The sequence below is a fragment of the Siphateles boraxobius genome, unplaced genomic scaffold (genome assembly GCF_051911475.1).
Source record: "Siphateles boraxobius isolate OS27281-9 unplaced genomic scaffold, OSU_SipBor_1 7, whole genome shotgun sequence".
NCBI lineage: Eukaryota > Metazoa > Chordata > Actinopteri > Cypriniformes > Leuciscidae > Siphateles > Siphateles boraxobius.
Genome location: NW_027509197.1, coordinates 5,291,725 through 5,299,073, shown reverse-complemented (window position 1 = coordinate 5,299,073; position 7,349 = coordinate 5,291,725). Strand labels below are relative to the sequence as shown.

The window sequence follows — 7,349 nt, the reverse complement described above, 5'->3', positions numbered from 1 at the left end:
TCCTTTAACGTCCTCCAACAGCTCCGCCTTCAGCTTCTGTTTACAATCCACGGTTGGAGAAGTGGGGGCACCACCAACAGCCATGCACACCGGTGGGTCGGCTGCCTCGCCCTGATCCATCTCCAATGCCAAGGCCTCCTGTCGGAGGTCCTCAAAAGTCAATGCTGGGTCTCGGCGGAGCTGGAGCTTTATACTCTGTCGAATGGGCCTGTCTCGGAGCCCCAAAACAAACTGATCTCGCAATAAGGAATCTCCATCCCCCAGACCATGATCTGGTCGTCCTTTCAATCGAACGAACTGCTCACGGAGCTTCAACGCATAGGCCCAAGGCTTGCCTAGGACCTTGTTGAAAATTGAAAAACTGAGCCCGGAGGGCGGCCACGGGGGTAGTATCCCCATACAGTTCCGCCAAAAAGTCAAAAATGGCCTTGGCAGTGGCTCGTGCAGTGCTGGGTGCAGTTAGAACTTCCCTCTTTGCTTCTCCCTCCAGGGATCCCAGAACAAACTGTGTCTTCTGTGCATCACTCAGCCCCTGGAGGCCAGCCAGATATTCCGTTTGCGTCCTCCAGTCCTGGAGATGTAGTTCTGATCCCGGTCCTCCATAACGCTGGGCCCAAGGAGCTCCCATAAACACGGGCATGACTTGTGGTCTTACGGCCACTACCTCTTCGTCTGCCATAGTGTACTTGTGGCCGCTTCAACTCACGGTGGCCTAAGCCTGCCGACTACGCCACTTGTCACGGGTCGAGGAGGATGAACGCCAGATGACCGGCCGTTCCCAACCCCGACTCACGTACCACCGCGAGGAGCCAACACCACAGAGGACACAGAGGCAACAGCAATTTAGAAAAACACAGGATCTTTATTGAATAAATTATGCTAAAACAGACTCCGGCAGGCCGAGAGAAGGTAAGGATTCAACAGTATAGCTGGCTCTCTTCTCAGGGCTCAGGAAGACAGAGAGCAAGGGTGAGGATTCAACAGTATAGCTGGCTCTCTTCTCAGAGCTCAGGCAGACAGAGAGCAAAGGTGAGGATTCAACAGTATAACCGGCTGTCTTCACAGGATTCAGATGGACGGAGAGGAGTAAGGAATCAACAGCGGAGTTGGCTTTCTTCTCAGGGCTCAGGCAGACAGAGAACAAAGGTGAAGATTCAGCAGTATAGCTGGCTCTCTTCTCAGGGTTCAGGCAGACAGAGAGAAAAGGTGAGGATTCAACAGTATAACTGGCTCTCTTCACAGGATTCGGATGGACGGAGAGGAGTAAGGAATCAACAGCGGAGCTGGCTCTCTTCTCAAGGCTCAAGCAGGCAGACAGCACAGGTGAGGATTCAACAGTATAGCTGGCCCTCTTCACAAGATGTGAATGGACAGAGAGGAGTAAAGAATCACCAGTGAAGCTGGCTCTCTTCTCAGGGCTCAGGCAGACAGAGAGAAAAGGTGAGGATTCAACAGTATAACTGGCTCTACTCACAGGATTTGGATGGACGGAGAGGAGTAAGGAATCAACAGCGAAGCTGGCTCTCTTCTCAGGGCCCAGGCAAACAGAGAGGAAAGGTGAGGAATCAACAGTATAACTAGCTCTCTTCACAGGATTCGGATGGACAGAGAGGAGTAAGGAATCAACAGCGGAGCTGGCCCTCTTCTCAAGGCTCAAGCAGACAGACAGCACAGGTGAGGATTCAACAGTATAGCTGGCCTTCTTCACAGGATTCGAATGGACAGAGAGGAGTAAAGAATCAACAGCGAAGCTGGCTCTCTTCTCAGGGCTTAGGCAGACAGAGAGAGAGAAAAGGTGAGGATTCAACAGTATAACTAGCTCTCTTCACAGGATTCGGATGGACAGAGAGGAGTAAGGAATCAACAGCGGAGCTGGCCCTCTTCTCAAGACTCAAGCAGACAGACAGCACAGGTGAGGATTCAACAGTATAGCTGGCCCTCTTCACAGGATTCGAATGGACAGAGAGGAGTAAAGAATCAACAGCGAAGCTGGCTCTCTACTCAGGGCTCAGGCAGACAGAGAGAAAAGGTGAGGATTCAACAGTATAACCGGCTCTCTCCACAGGATTCGGATGGACGGAAATGAGTAAGGAATCAACAGCGAAACTGGCTCTCTTCTCAGGGCCCAGGCAGACAGAGAGGAAAGGTGAGGATTCAACAGTATAACTGGCTCTACTCACAGGATTAGGATGGACGGAGAGGAGTAAGGAATCAACAGCAAAGCTGGCTCTCTTCTCAGGGCCCAGGCAGACAGAGAGGAAAGGTGAGGAATCACCTTTCCTCCTATAGCTGGTATAACACTATACTATAGGTGGTATAACACCTATAACTGGTACTTCACAATCCCACGTAGAAATTAAAGAGGAGAAAAGGAGAGTTTCACCACTAGATGGCTTCCTCCATCGGCCTCAATCCGATGAGATGCGGACGATGTCTCCACAGCCAGGACCGCTTCCCCAATGTCACTGCATTACACTTCCACTCGTGTTCCACTGTAACCCACACAAATCCGCACACGTGATTATATTAATGAACAACACTGCAAAGTCTTGTTACTCACAAACTAGGGCGTAGACAGGGGATCTAGTCCACTGCACATCACTACAATCTCTTTGACTTCTTCCGATGAGCGTGGGATGTTCAAACTTCCTCCAAAAAGACAGTTTTACACATCATGAAGTCTCATCACATCCTCCAACAGATTTCTCATATCACAATCCAAACATCGACAGCACTTATATTCGTATCACATCCTCCAAAAGATTTCTCATATCACAGTCCAAACATCAACAGCACTTATCTCTCATCCACCACGGTTCTCATCTCCTCATCCCCAGATTCGCCCGAGCACCCGCAGCCTCTCCCTTTCCTTTTTATTCTTAGTTGAAGATGAGATATCCTTTTATCCTTCCCAACTGACAACGTGTCCCAATCGCTATCACGTTCGTCCTCTCCCGCACCTGTTTCGAATCTTTTACTAATAATTCTCCATCTCTGCCCGGAGTTTCCGGAACTGGAATCTTCCGGGTCCCACACCGGAAATCCCTCCCCTCAGAAACGATTAAAGGTTCCGCCTGGCTTTGTCACCCCGGTAACAAATATGATATTTCCCTAAAATGATCAACAGATTAATTAGGTATACTTCTTCCTGTTTTTAATCCATGTTAACGTGGAGACCAAACAGCACATCCCTCCATAACAAAGAAAAATCAGCAATAAGTTTACCTTGGAAATTGTTTAAACGAGTCGTTCATTCATAACTACACAAGATCGCTGTGAAAATACAGACCGGAACTCAAAAGACAACGAGCTCAGCGCTGAAAAGGGGCGTGTCTATATCTCAAGGATAAGCGCTTGTGGCGCGGTGTTTGGTTCGGTAAGTTCGTAAATGATTATCAGATTAATAAATAATTGTTGTTTTGGAAGTTGGATTTTAACTTTTTATGTTAGAGACAGTATATCTGTGCCTAGTTTAATTGGCTAATTTAATCATTTGTAGAAACGCAGCTTGTGCACCGTGTGGTCCTGGTTTCTGAGGGGCTACTATTAACTTCAAGTACTACGTTACTATAACAATCACAATTAAATATTAGCTTTTGTTAACTTAATAATCTATTGATTAGAATAAAGGTAATGCTGAATTATTGACAAGCTCAGCCTTGGTGATACACGTGCAACACTAACCATATCGCATTTTTTTTGTGTATTTCATTTTTCAGCGGATTGTCTGATATCCAACCATTTATTGATTTTTGTTTTATTACTATTGCATTTTTTTACCAAACAGTTCTTTTAAGAACTACCTTTCTACCTCTAACACTTTGTACACTGTGTTCTACACCTCTTGTGACTTGTCTAACTTGCAATCAATTATGGCAGGTAAGAAGCCAATGTTTTCCCTAAATCTTACTAACTAAAGTTAATTTGAGCAGAACATGCAAAAACCTGCCCTTGTTAAAGATGTAATTAGACTTCTAAAATGTTCTACCTTTATATGTGAATGAATTTGTTGCTATTTTGAGGTATGCTATTTTCTCGTATATACAGCATGTGTACTCTTTGCTTTTGGAAAAGATGACGTCTTTTCTGTGACAGGCAGTTGTACCTACTGTACAACTGGGGAGATGTCAAGTCCTGAGCACTTTCAGGCAAACCATGTAAAGCATGCCATATATTTTGAGGACAATGGCATCCATAAGCATTGTACAAAGCACACATGCATTTTACATGTTTGTTGTAAGTTAAAATGTATTAAATTTCTCTTGTCTTTCTAGAAAAATATTGTGTTCCTTGCTTTTGTTTGAATGCCTGACAACAAAAGAGGTGCCATTGGTATTGCCCTAAGTGTCAGCACATCTTGTGCCGTGCCCCTGACCTGCATAATCATAGTATGTTCAATTCAATTAGTTAAATTTTAAAGTCTTGTTCCATTTAGATTTCATTCATGTTATGATTAACTCACCTCATCTTTTGTCCTTTTTGCAGATCTTTCAGTTACATGCAAAATTACCAGTCTGGTGGATACAGACTCATTTAGGAGGAGGGCACACTCCTGCTGGCTTGACAGTATGTATTTACTTTCTTTTACACATTTGATTTAAATGTGGTTAAAATAGTAATTGAGAAATTTAATGGTATGGCAACATGGTCTTCAATTACTCTTTTTTTAATCATGCTCATTTTTATGCTCCTCAAATTTAAATATTCAGGTGTAACAAATTGGAGAGGGAAGTCTGTGACATGTCAAAAATATTACCAGATGTACACACAGCAGCCCTGCAGACACTGCAATGAAATTTACAAGAACTGCTTACCAGGTGTATACATTATGAATGAAAATGTGATCACTGCTTGGTGCTTAATGAAAAAATGCAATAAGAATAGTCATTCATGTGGCTGCATCCATGTCTACTGTTAATAAGGTAATTTGGATATTAATGTCACAATTTTCTTATGAATCCTTTAGGTCATGTTGGAAGAGGAAAACGAGGAGAAATGCAAGGCTTTTACTCGGAAAACACCCATCTAGGGTTTTGCAGTGATTGGTGTCAGCTGCTGGAGAGAGAAAATTTGTTTAATCCACCAGTTCCAGTCAAAAGCCTACTTAATCATCTAACTATTCTTTCTTTTTTCTAACTAATCTTTGACTTAACAAATTCTTTCTTTCTTTCTAACTTTGCTAATAAGCTAATAGAAGAGGTCAAGTCTGTAGAAGACCCTCATCAGTCTGTTTTCTGCTGACCAAGTTACTACAGGTTACAGGGGTCAAACACTACGTGACTTGTGTGATTGGATTCACAGAACTGTACTTTTATGTTTATTTCTTTAATGAATAAAGTGAACATTATCTGTACTACTTTCTGAGGAGGGAATGTTTCAGTATGTTTTGGTAATCTGTGCTCAGGCCCTCTACAACTTTGGAGGAACTGTGATTCCCTTGTGCTTTTGTGTGTGTTGAATGCTCTGTGCAGGTCTTATGACATGTAACAACAGACCCCGAGACGCAATTCTACGACCTCCGAGGTCATCACCGGACCAAGTCTTGGACTTGGATGACAATTATCTTGATTAATTTCGACTTACCCTCCTATCTATCCATAAGTGTAAAATTGTTTATAGCCAATCAGAAGTAGCCAACATGTATGTACTGATGTCATGCCCTTAGGTATGATTTAACTGGTGTGAGATTTTGTGTACGGTAGAGTCTCTGGCCTGCAACCTCCTCGATAAAACTGCAAACTATTCTTCAGTAAATTTTTACTTATTTGATTGAACCTCACGACTCTTGGTCTTCTTACATCATATCTGGTCCTGGTTCTTTAAGCTGTTATCCCCTAACACAAGAAACATGGTAAATCTTGTTAAACCATTGGTAGACCATTCTTGTTAATGAATCATGGGTAAATTCACTAACCAGGAAAAAGGTCGATATATTTCATTATTTAACAAACATGTATACTCATTCATAAGTTACATTTATACATGTACAAATTCATAATTTCAAGTGCAGCTTTTTGTTTGTTGTTTTTTATGTCTTTGATATTCGTAACTTGATTTTAATAAAATAATATAAAATAATTACTAATAGAAGTATTTTATGTAAATAAGTACTAATATTATAATAAATTAATAATAATAATAATAAAATATGTAATTATTATGATATAATAATTTATTTGCCCGGCTAAAAGTGGCATACACCGACTTCCGGTTATTAGCGGCTACTTCCTGCTGCCAGCTGCCGATTTTTTCACTGAACCCCCTCTAAAAGACCGGTAAATAAAATACAACATTAACATTATAAACACCATTTATAACATATAGGCTATGTGTGTTTTACTTCCCTTTACTGTAGCCTATTTAAAATCCTTAAATTAATGCTATTCAGAAAACAAAATGAATAAAAAATAAGTAACGTTAGCCACATATAATAAAAATATACATAGCCTATAAAAATAGCCTAGTGTCCGCTTTTATTACAAACAACAGTCAGTCTATGTTAAAGGCCAAGCCTAAACGAATTTATTTTAATCGAAACTGAAACTGTAGCGACGTTGGGTTCGCGCATCTCTCTTTCGGTCCAACTGCGTTATTAGTGTAAAGAAGGTTTCCTACTTTAGTCAAGTCCCTTATAAATCAGCATCTTCACAGTAAGGGAAATTAGTTTGGAATAAAATTATTGAAAAAAATAAAAAAAAATACATTCTGAATTGGTCGATTTTTCTCTGAGTCCTCTTTATTATGGTGGCTTGAGAGAGCCATTAAACATTATTATTAGCCTATTTATTATTATTATTATTATTATTATTATTATTATTATTATTATTATTATTATTATTATTATTATTATGAGACATTGACTCCGCCTAGAACTTAAATGCTTCAACAAACTCGGCTCAGACCTTCAGACTGGTCTGACTTAGCCTACTTATATCTTTTCTAACAGGTCAGACTTTCCCAAAAAATCCTTGCGTTTATCTGAGAAATGAAGGCCGTAATACTTAATTCTGTCCACTAGAGGGTGCGGCAGGATAATAAGTCTTTTCTACTCTATTTCCCTGTTTGCATCAGTTTAAATGATAAATAAATGCATAAATTTCATTCATAAATAGGCCATATCTGTGTATGAGAACAAGCTTTACTCAAGCTGTACAACTAATTAAAACTTGAACTCTGCTTCAAAGTTTGCCACTCTCTAAGTTTATTTTAAGATATTGTTATTCACACTGTTTTTTTCAATGCATCTGGAACTTGTATTTTTCATGTGCTCTATATTTTAAAATGTTGAAACTATACAACAGTTTGTTACCAAAAAATTATATATTTACAAATATGGGGATCATCGTCCC

At 40.8% G+C, this 7,349-nt stretch overlaps 2 long non-coding RNA genes across 2 annotated transcripts; one reads left to right on the top strand and one right to left on the bottom strand.

The window, feature by feature from the left end:
* Nucleotides 1-842: 842 nt before the first annotated feature.
* On the bottom strand, nt 843-2,258 carry LOC143723219 (uncharacterized). The gene is made up of 2 exons (XR_013197069.1): nt 1,892-2,258; nt 843-1,769 (listed from the first exon to the last, which is right to left on the bottom strand). It is a non-coding gene; the product is annotated as an uncharacterized LOC143723219 (long non-coding RNA).
* Nucleotides 2,259-3,776: 1,518 nt separating this feature from the next.
* Nucleotides 3,777-5,466, top strand: LOC143724036 (uncharacterized). The gene is made up of 4 exons (XR_013197279.1): nt 3,777-4,388; nt 4,486-4,566; nt 4,710-4,817; nt 4,967-5,466. It is a non-coding gene; the product is annotated as an uncharacterized LOC143724036 (long non-coding RNA).
* The last annotated feature ends 1,883 nt before the right edge of the window (nt 5,467-7,349 follow it).